This window comes from Acomys minous (genome assembly GCF_964271855.1).
Source record: "Acomys minous genome assembly, chromosome: 17".
In the NCBI taxonomy this organism is placed as follows: Eukaryota; Metazoa; Chordata; class Mammalia; order Rodentia; family Muridae; genus Acomys; species Acomys minous.
The window spans coordinates 33,604,395-33,621,623 of NC_140500.1; the positions used below are offsets into that span (position 1 = coordinate 33,604,395).

Below are 17,229 nucleotides of genomic sequence, written 5' to 3' on the forward strand. Positions count from 1 at the left end.
TCTGGAAGTAGCTAGAACCTTAGCAAGACAGGTTCTAAAAAATGGTCTTAGAATTGCTAGACCAGCCTCTCTTCTCCAGTGGGGAGCATCCTAGTCTCTTGCCATAGTTGTAAGACATGCATAGAGACTATCTCTGGTGGTACTCATGGCCCCGATCCCACCCCTTGACAATAATTGGTGTGAAAAGACTACTATGGTGTTGGGATTGATCTGTGTCTTTTTTATTATTAAATATTTTTACATATACATTTATATTATTACACACATGTACAATAAACTACCATGACACAATCAGGAATTACATAAATGTTACATTCTTAGTGTTTTTGGCCATTTGTATTTGACAACCTTGAAGAAAACATTTTTCCTATCTTGGTGCATCTAAAATTCTGAATGTAAATCAATCTCCATCACATCTTGTCATTATTAACTTAAAATATCTATCTAGACCTAAAAATATCTTAACCCCTAAACAGGTAAGCTTCATTGTAAAACTAAGCTACCTGGTCTTCAACTCCATCAGAGACATGAGAAAGAATAAACTTGCTTACCTGAGTATACCAGGAGTGCAGGTTAGTAGCTTCCAAATGAGAAGATGACAGAGACAGTCTGTTACCTGAATAGTCACGCACAACTCTTTATAGCATTAGAGCAGTATTTTCAGCCTTCTGGCCCAATATATCTGATAGATATATTTGTGAGGCAGGACCTATTGAGGACTTGCTTACCCTGTCTTGGCAGAGTTTGGCCTTCAACTCTGCCTGCATCCAAGCTTGCCCCTGTTTAGGGAGAATTCTGGCTGTGGTAGAAACGAGAACATTTTGCCTATTGGCTTCTTTGCTGCATTCGAAGCCATCTCCATAAGGAGGTTCTTTGATGTTCATCATCCTCTTTGAGATAGGCTGAATATTGCTAGGAGTTAGTCTGTCTCATTGTTAGTGAACCTTTAAAATAATAAAAACATTTTAAAATGCCATATTCTCTATGTCTCTGAAGTTTTTGAAGAACTTGTTCAACTATTCACCTTATCTTTCTATAGAATCATATCTATCTGTTGCACCTAAGATGTATATTTTTATGAGAAAAATAGACTAGTAATTGATATGACCATGATTTGATCAACTAACAATTAACTTGTATAACTTATTTATCCTAAACAGCCTGCAATAGTATTTTCAAAGTATTGGAAGTAAACCTTATATAATTGAGTTATATGGGTATAATACCTCATGTCAGAGTAGAAGTGTTTATGTGTGTATATATATATATATATATAGTGTGTGAAAAATAACCAATCTTACATTTTAATTCTATACCACTGTATCTAAATTAAACCTATTTTGCATCTATATACAAAATTCTATATCTGTGAATTAAAAATAACGTTGTGAGTGACAATTGATGCATTAAGTTAAGGAGTAGATTCGTTAACCTACTTTTTGTTCTACCTTCCCTATATACTTCTATATTCCCCCTTCTTTCTTTTCGACCCTTATCTCCAAACCTAAGAGTGTAAGATAAGGAAAGGAGAGACATCTCTGAGTTTAACCTTGTTCTCTTTCTAAATAAGACCAATACTTACTCAAATGACCACATAGACAGAATACAGAGCGTGTGAAATTGAAGAAGTCTGAATAACTGATTAAAAGTTCCCCTGACTAAGAGCTCTCCCTAGAGATGTAGAGTCATTGGTGATGGAGTAGATCCTGGTGTCACACCTTTAATATCTCAACGTCATCCAGACTTTGAGGTGGAGCATATGGATTCTTATGGAAGAGGTGGGGGATAGAAGGATCTGGAGGGGACAGGAGCTCCACAAGGAGACCAATGAAGCCAACATATCTGGACCGAGGAGGGGGGGATGGTTGCTGCAGAGACTGATGCTCTAATCGAGGACCATGTATGGTGAAGACCTAGACCCCTTGTTCAAATGTAGTAGAACAGTCTCCTTGTGGGTCCCACAGTCTGGAGAGTAGGGGCTACCTCTGATATGGACTCTGGTGCCCACTCATTGATCACTTTTCCCTGGCAGGGCAGCTTACCAGGCCACAGAGGAAGAGGATGCAGATAGTCCAGATGAGACTAGATAGGCTAAATTCAGGTGTTGGGGAGGAGGGCTCCCCTTTCTGAGGACTAGGGGAGGGAAAAAGGGAGTATGAGGGAGGGACTGCAGAACTGGGAAGTGATGAGGGGAGGGTTACAATCAGGTGAGGGGAGGTGAACAATTAAAAATTAAATACAATAGAATAAAGTAAATAAAGAAATACTAAAAGAAAGAATAATCAGGTTACCAAGATGAGACTTAATAGTCTATGACCATATAGTGGGGGAGGAGGTCCCCTTGGTCATAGACCTAGGTGAAGGGAGTAGGGTGAAAGAGAGAGGGAGGGAGGAATGAGAAGATACAAGTGACAGGATAACGACTGAGTTGTAATCTGAATAAATTAATTAAATAAAGAAACAAAGAAGTTGATTTACATAAATAAGAGCAGCAACAAAATCTCCACAACCACTTAAATTTAAATCTAGTCACAGTCCTTGGGAGCATCCCTAGGGCTGATGTGACTCCTTTTCAGGAGCTTTAGCTTATAGGTTCAAGTGTCATTGTCATAGAAGTCTGGAAATAAACATCACCACCACCAAACTGAGACAATTTTGAATAGTGAAAGGCATACCCATGGGTTTGTACTGGTGATTCATCAACTGGCCTTTCCTTGGATTTGAGAGTGGCAGGTAGGAAGCTACACTCAGAGGAAGCATACTTCTGGTCTGGATTTTCTAAGGCTAGGTTTCACAAAGGCAGCTCACAATACTGACAAAGATAGTGGACCACAGCTTCCTTCCCCAGCACAGCCACAGGTAGATATAGTGGTTAGTTAGTGTGTCCTGCAGGTCAGGCATATTAAATGTAATTTTCAAAGATAAATTTTATTTTATTTATGTGTATGTTTATGTATATGTCCATATGAGTGTGCATATGGACATGTGAATGCAGCACCTGTAGAAACCAGAAGAGGGCTTTGAGTTCCCTGAAGATACAGGTGGTTGTGAGCTGCTCAATGTAGGTTCTAGTAGAAAATTATGCTGGGCCATCTCTCGGGCCAATAAATACATTTTATATGTATAATGCATTTGAGTTATGCTATTTTTTTTTTAGTAATTCTATTGGAAGGTGAATATATCTGATGTAAGAAAGACTCTTGGGGATTCATGATCAGTAAAGCCAACCTCAGAGGAGAAAGACCAGGGAAACCTTGAATCCACAGGCAAATGCCAGGGCGTATATTTTTAGAGAACTTGATATGTGACACAGTATAGTTCAAGCATCCTATAGATGGGGCTTGTTGAAGATGCTGTGTCCAGTGAAATGAAATGAGGATAACTTGAAAAGGAAAGTCTCAAATAACCGACAATTAGATCAGGCTAACTATAACAACCAGGTATGGCATAATCATATGTCAGAATTAGAGAGAGAAGACTGAGTTTGGAATGAAGGAGGCTACTTCTAATTGTAGTTTGATGAGAAAAATCAACAGGACCAGACTGAGAAGTGGAGATCTACGCTGAAAGACGCCTAAGAGCCGAAGGACAAGGCTCAGTAATAGGAAAACAATAAGAGAGGAAAGTAACAAGGTAGTTATGTATGGATCCAAGATACAATGTTTAGTTTAGAGTATTAAACTGGAAATGAAGGGGTAGAAATGGATGGAAGGCCCACTGTAATAGCAGATCGAGACCAGAAGCATGGTAAGATGGTCTGAGTACATCTGTGGGTGACAGCCAAGGGTAGGAAGAGCTCAGGAGATACTATGTGTCTGCTTATTGTGTTTGGGGTTTCTATAAGGCAAGGCTTTTAAAAATGTTTTCACTTATAACTTTCCTTCAATGAGAGTTCTTTTTACATGATGGTAGATGTATAGGAATAAAATCCAAGCATATAAATGCAACATTTACAATAATAAACCATAAGGGAAATTGTTTTCAAACAATTTTTGTTATACATGTAATTTCATCACTTATTGCAGATGAAATCAAATTTGCCAACTATTTAAATAGATATGCTTATTTTCATGAAAATAATTAAATCTCGGATGAATGCTGGGCAATGTGGGTTGTAAAGCATCTTTAACATTTTTCAGAAGTGGTCAATATTTTGATTTTATAATTGCCAGTGCCAAGATTGCTACTTTGTGTAAATATGCAGTATAAAATGGCAGAAGTATGTTTAAGGCCATTTCAGAAATCGTTGAAAATTCTGTCATAACCTCAAGCCAAAGTTCATTGAATCATTTTTTATGTAATTTAACTCAACAACTCAAAGAACAAAATTTTAATCCAATATTCCAGCACAGGCCAAAGATAGCCTGATTTGATTCTCACAGGCTTAGAAACAACAGTAGGAAAATAAGAAGTCCTTGTTTCCACAATGAAGCCATTTTGCATTCCACAAGAGAAGAAAAAGTATGCACACTAAAAATAGTACAATACAAAACAGATAATGTTCTCAACTTTGAACCAATGTTTTAGGCTGGGCTGGATGGAGTCCTGCAGGGCGGGTAGCGTGGGCAGTCCAAAGTACGCTGTGTTCAGATCCAAGGCTGCAATGACGTCCCATAAGCACTTTCAGAATCTCCCCCAGTATCATGGCATGGTTCATTCTGAATTAATTTTTTTACCATTGCATGTTCTGAGACCCACTGCTGTTGTCACAATTGTTGTGACTTCATAATGAGGTAAAATGATGTCAGATGACATGGAATCTAGAACACTGCGAACTGTGTAGGATCGAGTTGCCCAGAGAGGACAACCCTTTGTTGTTAGGCTTTTAGACTTTTCCATAATGTCAGATGCTGATGCCAGTGCAACAGAGGTTGTTGCTAGTGCTAGACCTTTAGCAAAGAAAAATGAGGGAGAATAGACAATGTGGGAGGTAGAAGGGCTTGCTTACAGGGGTTCTGCTAACCCTTATTGTTCACTGTTTGTAATTTCTGTCTGGGGTCTTAAAAGCTCCTTATTGTATTCTGTGGTTTAGTGAATACTCATTGTCGTCTCCATGTGTACGACTTCCTATGTACTGCAGCCATAGATGAATAGATGAGACAGACACTGTACGAGGTTTAACACCATTTATCTCTGGTTCTGCACAGCATGTTTGCTGGCTCCTCCTCTAGTTCATCCACTTCTATACTATGTGGCTTGAAGAATCTTCATTAACCTTCCTAAGTACTTCTACTGATACCCACATAGTCCTCTCTTCATTCCTGCACACCGGTGCTGTATTCTTCATTATAGTCTTGTAAGAGCTGTGAAGGGTAAGTTCCCCAACCTGCGTGCGTGGTCCTAGTAGCTACCCTAGCACTTTTCTGGTTTTCCCTACATGCATGAGAGGAAACCCCATGCCCTTTCGTTGCTTCTGACCCTACTCTTTGCTTTTGCTTGTTGTGAAGTTCCAAGTTTGGGGGGAATTATAGAAACATATTTTACGTTCTTTCAGTGTAGATCTATGATGAAGGGGTTAGCCCCAGCTAAGGGGAAGTCCTGAGAGCCCAGACTGAGAAAGGAGGAGAGGGGTGTGGAAAGCATGTCAGAGAGGACTGAAAGCCATGATTCTCAAGGCCCAGTCTCCCCCAGGATACTAGAGCTACGTTTGTGAGAGCAATTAGCTCCTTTGCTGACTGAGTTCATGTGCAGGGGGTATCCAACCAGAAGCACCATACTACGCCTGGGACAAATAGTCATCTCACAGTTACATCTTAGTTTACAACATAAGAGTTGTGGAAGCCACGTTCCCCTTCTGGTGGCTAACAGGAGGCTACTTAAGCCTGTCCACCTAGAGCTACTTCCACAATTCCTTTCCTGGACTCCGTTCTCATGCTATCTGCTCTGGCTTCCATGCCTTCATCCTGCTTAGATCACTACTGGCCTCCACTCCTGGCATTGTAGGGCTGGAGTTTGTTTTGAGCCATAGTTGGCTGCTGTTCTTATAGCCTGTCCTGATTGCAAAGCTTAGAGACAACACTCATTGTTCAGGTAATTCCATGCAATTTTACTATGACACCTTTGTCCATCACTACGTAGTTTTAAGGAGTAGTAACTCACCCTGGCGCCTGAGCAAGGGAAAAGACAAGCTTTTTTTGTGTAAGGATACTGTTATATGTCAGATAAAGAAGGGAGATGTTGAATTAGGAGCTATTGGATACTGACCACGTCAGCCACCAGCACGCATTAATTAGTAATCAGGACACTGAGATGTCTGTATTGAGATGAACCTAGTGGAGCCACCTTGTGCCCTTGAGTCACTTTACTAAAATACAAGCTTCTAAAAGATGAATGACTTTGCCACACTTGGGTTACAGAAGAATTGGGGGCTATGACTGACAGATAGGTTTTACTAGATTATATGCAATGGAGGAGGAAGGGTTATCTGAAAGGAAGCCTTGCTTATATGAACACAGAAAGGGAGGAATCATGATGAAGAAAATTGAAAGGGCCCTGTCAGAAAGATGTGCTTGAATGCTCACGGGTCATAGATAGCCATAGTTCTGACGTGTGCTCTCAAACTTCAGTAAGTGTCAGGATTCATCGGAGAGAATGCCACTGCCCAATTCACCGCACATCTCCCTGGTGATCTAATGCTGTAGCTCTGTTGAAGGGTCGAACACTCTGCACGACTAGAGATTTCCCACAATCATCTGTTCCTGAAGCATAGACTTTGAGACACACCACTCCACAAATGGCATAATTTTTCTATACTTAAGTTAAAAATATTACAATGCTTGTGCTCTAAAAAAAAAAATGAAACTGACTTATCTTTATTATAATTCCAGAGCTGTTAGCTGCCTGTAGTTTGGGTATGTGTGTGGGAGGAATGTCTTTTAAACTGTCTTTGTGCACACCTTTCTTAGTCGTCTGGAGAAGATGCTTGTCTCTACCCTGTTTTAATGTCCATGGTATAAGCCCATGATGAAAATTGTGTCCTACAGATTCTTGGAGTTTCTCCATTGTGACAGCTGCAGTCAGACACCAAATAACTTTAGAGAGATGAAGGGATTTGCTCCTGGAAATATTTTGGCATGGGATTTTTCTCCAAGGAGAAAGGCATTTGTCTTCCATGCTAAGAGCATCTCCTTCATGCTGCAGATCCTTTGCCATTGTTTCTAGCAAAAAGGAAACCATACTGAGAAATTGAAAATGCTGCAGTATAGATTTTGCTGGACAGCTCTTATGATGTCTGATTTATTTACTGTGTGTGTGTGTGTGTGTGTGTGTGTGTGTGTGTGTGTGTGTGTGTGTATGTGCATATGTATGTGTCTGTATGTGGAGGATAACCTTGGGTATTATTACTCAAAGCCAATTGTATTTATTTATCTAAAAGGTTTTTATTTTTATTTTTATTTTTATATGCATGTCTCTCTCTCTCTCTCTCTCTCTCTCTCTCTCTCTCTCTCTCTCTTGTGTGTGTGTGTGTGTGTGTGTGTGTGTGTGCGCCTGGTACCTGAGGATGCCAATGGTGAGTACTGAATCCCAGGAACTGGAGCTGCAGAGAATTGTGGGTTACTTTGTGGGGAATGACCCATGTCTGGATATTAAACTGAGCCCTCTGGAAATGTAGAAAGTTTAATTACTCACTCTTTCAGAGGCAGGGTCTCTTGCTGGCCTGAAACTTGTCAAATAGTCTAGGCTGCCTTGCCAGTGAGCAAGAAAGATCCTCCCAACCTCCCACCCCTGTGCTGAGATTATAAGTGTGAGCTCACTCCTTTTTTCACATGAGTTCTGGGAATGAAAGTTGGGTCCTAATACTTGGGCAGAAACTCAGCTCTCTCCAACCTCATTCACTGACACACACGCACGCACGCACGCACACACACACACACACACACGCACACACACGTGCGCACACACATGCACACACACACACACACATACACACACGCACACACACACTGCACACACACACACACACACTTGCACACGCACACACACACATACACACACACGATGATTGTGGTTTAGGGAGGAATATTGAAGGTTCTTTACTCATGCCATTCATAACATCATCTTCCAGAGGAAAAATACCTTGTCTAAAGGTCCCTGCAGGTTGGGATCTAAAGTAGGACACCCACTGATCATCGACTATGATGATGTTGATGGTGATAGCAATGCTCATTCCATCTTTATTCCCATGAACCCCACAGCAGGAGCAAACACCATTTATTGAGTGTATAGTTCGCTTAGAACCTAGACTCTATATTATGTTAAGTGCTTAACACATGCTCTGTATCTCAGGGACCAGCAAACAATGGCCAATGGCCCACTTTGGCAAATAAAACTTGACAGAGCCACAACTGTGCTCCGTATTTGAACATTGATTACAACTGTTTCTATAGCACCATGGAAAGGGTGAGTTGCTCCAAACAGAGACCATCTGGCTTACAGAGTAAGCCACCATTACCACCAGACATTGGTGGAAATAGCCTCACTCCCACTCAAGTTATTGCTGGCACCATCCTGCAGTGTTGGCATGACTCTGCCATTTTTCCAATGACAAAGTACATGCAAAGAGAGACCTAGTCCAAGTCTCTCACATGCACAGCATGGTGGCCTGATTCTAGAGAAAGGCTGTCACCACTGGAATGTATGTTCCCTGTGCACTTCGCTGTGTCCCTGATGAATGTGGCTAATTGCATGGATCATACCATATTGTAATAATGTACTAAATTATAATATGCTGACACTTTTTCTTCTCTTAAACAAAGTGACATTTTAAAATGGAATAATGAGAACTGGTCCCTACGGGATAATCACACTGCAGTGGCATATTTACTTTAAAAAGCAAATCATGTGTTAGGCCAATTGCTAAGTTAATGAAATTATTATATGGCCAGCTAAGTGGGTTTTATTAGTGCTGGCTTTTTTTTTCCGGCACCTGAGCCTTGTCTGGTGGGTAGGCAATGAAATCTTCCATTGCAAAGCAGGAATTTGGGCCCCAAGGTCTTCATTGTCCTTAGTAACTAGATGGTTTCCCATGGTGTTAATCACTGCAGCTAATTCACTCACTCAGGGGGTTTCTGTTGCTTTAAAATTTTTCTAGTTTGAACATTAACTCTGCAGATCTGTCTTTGTGGCCTATCACAATGACGTGGCTCTTTATAAAAAGTTGGATCCAGTGTAGTGCCAGTGTGAAGAAATCCTGTGGAAACTGCTTTTAGCATTTGAAGGCCTGAACCTCCAGGTTAGTGCCTCCTGACAGCAGGCCAAGTTAAGCACTTCTTACCTGAGTGAGCAACCAGGAGTTTGCACCTTTTTATCAAGTGGCTTTCATCTCCCACCCTCTGCACTGACTTCTGTTTTCCTGTCCAACCAGTCCCAATTCACTTGGTTGTCATTAGAGCAAAGACTCAGGCAGGCTAGCCTGAGGATATGAGTAAGGCACAGGCATCAGGTGTCTTGTGGGGAACAATGTGCGAAAAGTCTTACAACCCAAACAAACAACCAAGCACAAACATCCAGGAAAACATAATTTCTTAATGTACTAGACTAAGAACTAGCAGTACATTTCAATTTAAGATTCCAGTCCCACTCCCTGCCTAAAGTAGCAGAACATCATTTGTAGTTAAGAGCTTTTGATATAAATCTATATATTTAAAAGTGGTGGCATAAACCTATAAACCTATAGCCCTGGTACTTGGGTGGTAGAATTCAGGGTCATCCTTGGCTACACAACAAGTTTGAAACCAGCCTGGACTACATGATCTTTTATTGAATCACACACACACACACACACTCACACACACACACACACACACACACACACACACACACACACCATGAAGTTGTTCAGGCAGTTCTTATGAAAACTTGGCTGTAAGAGTGATTGTTTCTATGCCAAAAAAAAAAAAAAAAGTATAGAAAAGAGGCAAACAGCCAGGTTCTCTAGGCTGGCAGAAGGCTCTGTTTATGTGTTACAAGCATATACACGTGTGTGCATCCACACAAACACATACACACATATTTTGAGTGCACCCTTGTATTTCATTAATCAAGCAGAAGTATAATCATATATTGTCCCTTGATTATCCACCTATGACATATTTTTCTCTTCTCAAAATTCAAGTCTCAGCTTATGTGTGCCTTTCCCGGGAAGGCTTGTCTTACTGTGTGGCTGATTTCTTGCAGTCATTCTCCTCCTCTTTTCTGCATCTGTGCTTTTAGTCAAAGGCTTTCATAGCCACTTGCATCCCTTCCTGATGGCTCTGGGCTAGCTATATAGACTTGCTTTATCCAATTGTAAACAAGCCAATCACCACTCTATTACCTATGTGCCTGATGGAGCCTTGCGCATGTCTACTGTTCTCATGGATTGTCCATGTAAACAACTCCAGGCTGGCCTGTGAGACGATGAATGACACGTGTTCTAGTCACCTCATCATCCCAGACAAGAGTCACCGTTCTTCCAGGTTGGGAACGGAGACCACCCTCCAGTACCAGCCAATAGCTCTCTCCCAACTGAAAACTCAGAGTGAGCCTAGCCATGGTTCCACATGTCTGTGCCAAATCAACAGAACTGCACAGCTTACCATTGAGCTTATGATAAAATTAAGAGTCATTGTTTGTAAGATTTATTGTATTTTTATTTATGTGTCTATGGTAGAAAGTGCTGGACCCTCCAGAGCTGGAATTACAGGCAGTTGTGAGCCATCAGACATGGGTGCTTGGGACCAAACTCTGGTCCTCTGCAAGACTTCAGTGCTTGTCATCACTAAGATCTCTCCAGCCTTGTGGTTGTTAATTTAAGCCACTGTGTTACAGTGTCCTCTGTTCTACATCACTAGGTAAGGTCTCGAAAGATCACACCTCATTACTTCACCATGTGTGTGCAGTCTTTACTTCTTACTGCTGAGATGATTTGTTTTTACCTGGCTTTCTCCTTGGGATTGCAAATGTGTTGAAGATAGAGTCTTTTTCTGGCTTGTTTACTTATGAGTCTCCACCGCCGACAGCAGTGTCTAGCTGATAACAGACACTCAGTAAATATTTATTCAATCAATGAATACATTTCATATAGGCATCCCTTGCAGACTTAGCTCCTAATTCCATTTTCCTAAGGCTTATGTTAAATGTACTCTCTGAGGATCTATAATGTGCTCTAATAGGAAGATTTTATTAGTCTTCTATGTGTATTGAGTTGCTGGAAAATGTCATCATGGACAATTTAAATAAGATGCCCTGGTTGTATGAAATCTGCCAAGATATTAAAAATATATATGTCTTAGGTTTCAACTGGAGTCATAGAAGATTTTGTTTCAGTCTCAAGAATTTTTTTGTGTGTTGTATGTTTCTGATTACTCTTGGCCACAAATAAAAGATGTTGACTCATTCTACAGGGAGTCATGTATTAGAGAAGAAAATCTTTTGTCTGTACTCCTGTCTAAAGGATTCACCACTTGATAGCTATGTGTGGACAGGGAAAGCTATGGTGTGGCCTATCCAAGGAAGAATAATGAACCCTGGGGGTTGATTCATTTTTTCCCTAATGACTAGTAGTGTCCTCTCTTGAACTATCTCATTTCTTCAAGTTTTTGTCCCACCCTCCAGACGTACTGTAGTAGAGTGGATGAGAACCTATGTTTTGGAAAATGCCTTTCAGAATATGCCTAAGAGCTTCCCTGCTAGCTACTGTGTGACCTCATGCAACTTACTTACCATTTTCTTCCTCCATTGTGTGGAAACATAATGACAGAATCTACTAGATGGGCAGTTGATTGAATATATATATATATATATATATATATATATATATATATATATGTATGTATTCTATATAGTCAACAGAATGATATATAGCCATACCTTCAGTTTTGAATGAGTTTGTTAACTATACAATAAGAAAAAAAGTAATTAAACTTAATGTATATAAAGTAATAAAAATATAAGAATTTAATACTACTCTTAGCTGCTTGCTACTTTTTTCTTTTCATTATATAGGCAAGGGTTCAGCCTGACCTAGGACAGGAGAGATTGAAGGACACTTGACAGAAGTATCCTTGAGTCTAAAGCTTGTGGGGAGGAACCTCACTTTTAAATCCAGCTGCATGATGTTAAACGTCAGATGAAAACTTCCCAATATGCTGTAGAGTCAACTGCATTGCAGACTGAGGATGTGGGAAACATTCTGCTAGTATTTACAGTATTGGTATTCATCCTTCATCTTATTCTTGGGGAAAAAAATAAGATAAAACCACACAATTAACCTTTAGGTAAATAAAATAATATTCTTATAGTAGGATAGCTAATAATGATCAGTTTTAATTGCAATAACTATTTTTGTTGATTGCTTACCCTCTAAGAGAATGGGTACTTAAACACATCACAGTCTATATTGCTTACTTATCTGTTGCTGTGAGAAAATGCTGTGACCAGAGGCAGCTGTGGCCTATCGTTCAAGAGGGACACTCTGTAGTGGCATGGATGCCATGTCAGTCAAAGAAGGAGGTGGAGAGATCAAATCTCCAACCCTCAGCTAAAAGCAGACAGTAAACTGGAAGTGGGATTAGGTTAGAAAAGCCTGCCCTCAGTGAAGTATTTCTTCCATAAAGGTCACACATCCAAAATGTTTCGTAGCCTCTCCTAAAACAGTGTCACACACTGTCTCTTCTAAGCTATTGTATGTTGTCTACCTATTGAACCAGTGCAAACATCACAGGATTCAGACTTGAGTTGTAAAAAGATTGTTATAAATGAGACAAGTAAGGGCAAGATAGGTAAATAACCTTTCTCAAGGTCACACGGTAAGTGCAATCAAACCTAGGCTGTCTAGACACACAGGTTACACAATCCTGCCTTAGAATACCTACATAGAAAACACTGCCTATAAAGCATCTGTGCACCTTGGGAACCCACTTGTCCTGGCAATGCCACTTCTGTGGCGTAGTGGCATTACCTTCTGTCCAGGACTTTGGAGTTCCAGAATGTTTTCCCACAATGAGGTAGCATTCCAGTCCTTCAAGGTTGAGTAGTTCCACATTCCCAGAATGCACAGCATGAGTGCAGGAGAAACTCAGTGACTTGGTGACAGTCTGAAGCCTGAAGCCCACCCGATCCTGCTTCACAACACTGTGCTAACTTGCTACCCTCGTTTTAAATTAGAGATTTCTCAAACGTTCAAATTGTGAGATCTGGAGCATTTTCTACAGTGGAATTTTCTGTTCTAATTCAGAATAACAGGCATTTTAAAAATGCATAAGCACTTAAAATATCATTCTAAAAGGGAGCTTTAGCTTGCCAAGAAGGGCAAAATAACTTTAGATACTTGACAGAAACTCACTCCTTACATATAATTAACATTTTGTAAAAATCAATTTTAAAATCTTTTAATTAAACAAAGTCTTTAACTAGATTCTCAGTCTACTTGGTAATGGTCTAATTTTATAAGACCATTATATGGGATCAAATCTATTAAAAGGCCGCTTTATGTAGGTGTTGGATGGGAAAGGCTTAACCGACATAGCTTTGCAAAGTGTGCTCTGGAAGATGTCCTTAGCATCTTCATCCTTCAGCATGTCAACATGCATGAGGAAGCTCACAAAGCAGACAGGTGCAAATGTTTCCAATCAGGAAAGCCTCTCTAGAACAGCAAGCTGCAACTCATTGGTCAAAGAGAGCCTGTAGCCTGACTTTGTTTAGCCTTTAAGCTAAACCTAGTAATTTTGCATTATTGGCTTTACGGGTTGTTTAACTCTATCTGGTCAATGGAGCCTGTTATACTTATGGTGTGGTATGTTATTGAAATCGTTTGTCACACCCAACCCTATCCCAGAACAATATTCTTTGCCATTGTCCCTATTATGAGATAATGTCTCTAAAATTGTTGTTACCAATGTCTTCACTTCTTACATGTGTAGTTAATGTCTACCTTGCCATGTGTCCCTCCTGCAACCCCTTGAGTCTTTTTGGTTAACAGTGATTGGGGGGGTGGTATGGTAACTTGGGACCTGCCCATTATAAAACTGCATTTTTCATGTTGAGCCGTCATATTTCTGAAAATAAAAAGTCACTGAAGAAATACCTGAACAATACTTTGAGAGGGGGCACAGCCCATCTGAGCCCTTGCTTCTAAGCATCTTCATCGGGGTACCAGGTATGTTAGGGAAGCAAGGTGTCAATCTCTGACTCTTGTCTGAATAGACTCATAGTTTAAAGCCCACATAGAATATCCTTGACTGGATAACTCAAACTCTAAAATTCTCCAAAATCCAACACTTTATTTACTGTGCACAATTATTAAAAGTTTGGTGCCAAATACCTTCAGGCTATATGAATGAGATATATTATGAAGAGAATGAATTTTGAATTTAGGCTTGAGTCCCATTCCGAGGCTATCGCATGAATATGTAAATATTTCAAAACCAGAAAACATCCCAATTCTGAACCATTTCTGCTCAAATATAGACTACACAATTTATATTTGCTATTTTGAACTAGTGGGCTTGGGGGCCACAACATCATTACAATCAATCATCCTAATGTTATTCACGCTTGCCCCTACTTTTTCTTTATCATTATTTCCCAATCCACAGTTCTCAGAACGTAAGAACATCTTAACAGTTCAGTGTTCTCACTGATTTAAGCAGATTATTTCATAAAAGGTCCACATAAGTAAAGTTTCACCTAGTCTTTGTGACTTAATCAGAATGTATCCTACACTGGGGACCTTGTCAAGGTGCAACACCTGCAGAGCTAAGATAGCACACCGAGTCTCCAAGTCCTTAATTTTATATCTCCTATCATGTCTGTCAACTTGTTCTTTTCCTAGGAAGAGAGGATTTTAAAAAGCAGATCCTCTCCTATCTAGATGTACTGAAATCTCTTTAGGGGGTTCTGGGATCACAGCATCAGGAGTGAAAGATTACTACCCTTGCTCCAAAGCCCAGCATGTAACAGATGCTCAGTGGTAACTTCATGCGGGAGCTAATTTCCAATTCAGGAGGCCATCGTTCCTTCATTCCATGACAGTGAATAATTTCTTCCTCTTTTGGATGATTCTGCCACATTAGTCCTATGTAAGCAACAGGGAACTCGTGATGACCTGCTTTATCTTGTCATCCTCCTGATGGCAATTCCTCATCACAGAATGCAAACTCACTTTTTTCCAGCTACGCGCATATGCCCATCCACAATCTAGCTCTAGCTTATTTTCCCATCTGCCGAGTGCAGTTTAATGTCATCAAAAGTTCCTTTGCCCTTGCAATGTGGTACCTACTTCTGACTTCTCACACTTTCTTAGCTGTACACACATCACAACCTTTTGTATTAGTTACTTCTTCCGTTTTGGTAACAAAGGACCTGACAAGGAGGCTGAAGAGACGACTCAGTGGGTAACAGCACTTGCTGCACAAACGTTAAGACCTGAGTTCAAATCCTCAGCACCCACTTAAGAATTGGGGGATGGTGATGCACACCAGTAACTCCAGCCCTGTAGAGAATATGGAGATGCAGGACAGCTGTTTATGGGACTTGGTGGCTGCAAGCCTAGCCTAAGGCTGAAGGACCTCGTCTCAGATTGTGGATGGGAGTAAGGTAAAGAGTAATAAAGCAAGACACTCAACATTTACCTGCACAGGTCTGAACACACACACACACACACACACACACACACACACACACACACACACACACGAGTGGGTGATACATTAACAGGCAAACCACATGGCAAGTGCTTAAGTTGCATCAGTAATCTGAGCAGAAAGAGATGAGAGAACTGCTCAGCTTACGGTTTTCCTCTCTTCCCAGCTTCTCCTATCCAGGACCACAGCTCATGGGATCCACAGCATCCACATTCAGAGAGGATCTTCTCTCCTCAGTTAAACCTTCCGGAAACATCCTCATAGGCATGCTTATAGATGTGTACCTTGATGACTCCAGCTGCAGACAAGTGGACAGTGAAGAAGAGCTGCCACATCTCTCTGAACATGCACCCGCAGTTTTCCTCCTAATTCAGCCCTTCCTGCCAGGATGTCTCCAAACCCACCTCTTTGCTTTCAGGAAGTTTTTCTAATTCTTTGTTGGAAAGGGTTATCTGTTGAGGCATAAATATTTCTGTTATGTCTTTTAGGAATGATCCCTCCCACCAAACACCAACTAGCCTGACCCTTGCTTAGCTTCTGAGATCAGATGAGACCAGGCTTATTCACAGTGGCATTAAGGATACTGAAGTATAGATCCCCACAACTGATGACATCTGGCCGACGCTCAGGTGGGAAGGACTCAGCTTTCTTTAAACAGCTGGAGCACTGGGAGTTTGACCATGCCCCAGTGAGTTTGGAGCAACTCAAGTGGGAAACACAAATTAGACTTATGGGTTTGATGACAAGGATGGGGGCAGACCTGAGAGGACTGGGAAGTGAGTGTGATTAGGATGAATGATGCAACTTTCCCAGATAATCAATAACAAAGAAGAAGAATGACTAATACAATTAGTTAGTATTTCTTTTCTAAAAAGTCATTTTCTTCTATATGTCTTGCCTTTTGTACTAGAAAGTGGGATTCCTACTGTTCAGCTTTCAACATGTGAGAATAAAATCAATGTGATGTAGAAACCAGTATTGCTGTGGAAGTACCTGTGCCTGTATTCTCTTTGTGTCTCCAGTGACAGTTTTTCTCTTCCTCACTGTCCTTGTCACATCCTAAGCAATGCAGGAGTAAACAATGTTTCCAATGTTGTCCTATGCACAATATGTGCTAAAGACTTGTACTTCAAATGCAGAATTAATAAAATCCACTGTGCTTTCTTTCTATCTTCCATATCTTTCTAGAGATTGGTTTTTGGTTGGGACAGCTAGTCATCTGTTAAGGAAAATAAGTAGAAAAATCCACAGTGGTGAAAGGTTTGGGGAAGATTATAATGTGTAGAAAACACCACAGCTGTTCTCGTCATTGGCCCTTCCCTGCTGGTGGTGACAGTGCACCAGGCTGTTTCTCCTGTGAGCTGTTTCCTTGGTGTTGAGCCAAGGATAAATCTGGGCCCCATCTCAGTTCTTTCCCAGAGTGACTCAGTATTTCCTATGACAAAGGGAAACAAACAAAGAAAAAACTCACTTTGCTTGTAGGGGGTCAAGTTCAATTCTCTTTATCTTGATTTATGCTTTTGTGTCTCACTTCCACCTACGTGTTGACATTGAAAGGCCTGATTGAGATGCAGGTTCCTGTAGGTGCTGTTGCCTCCCCTGCTTA

General features: G+C 40.7%; 1 protein-coding gene across 1 annotated transcript in view; it reads left to right on the forward strand.

The window, feature by feature from the left end:
- The window catches only part of LOC311588257 (uncharacterized protein), a 286,185-nt gene extending 270,338 nt beyond the window's left edge, over positions 1–15,847 (forward strand). The window contains exon 8 of the mRNA XM_084765781.1: positions 15,790–15,847. The gene's annotated coding sequence lies outside the window, so the exon portion shown is untranslated. The remainder of the gene's footprint in view (positions 1–15,789) is intronic.
- The last annotated feature ends 1,382 nt before the right edge of the window (positions 15,848–17,229 follow it).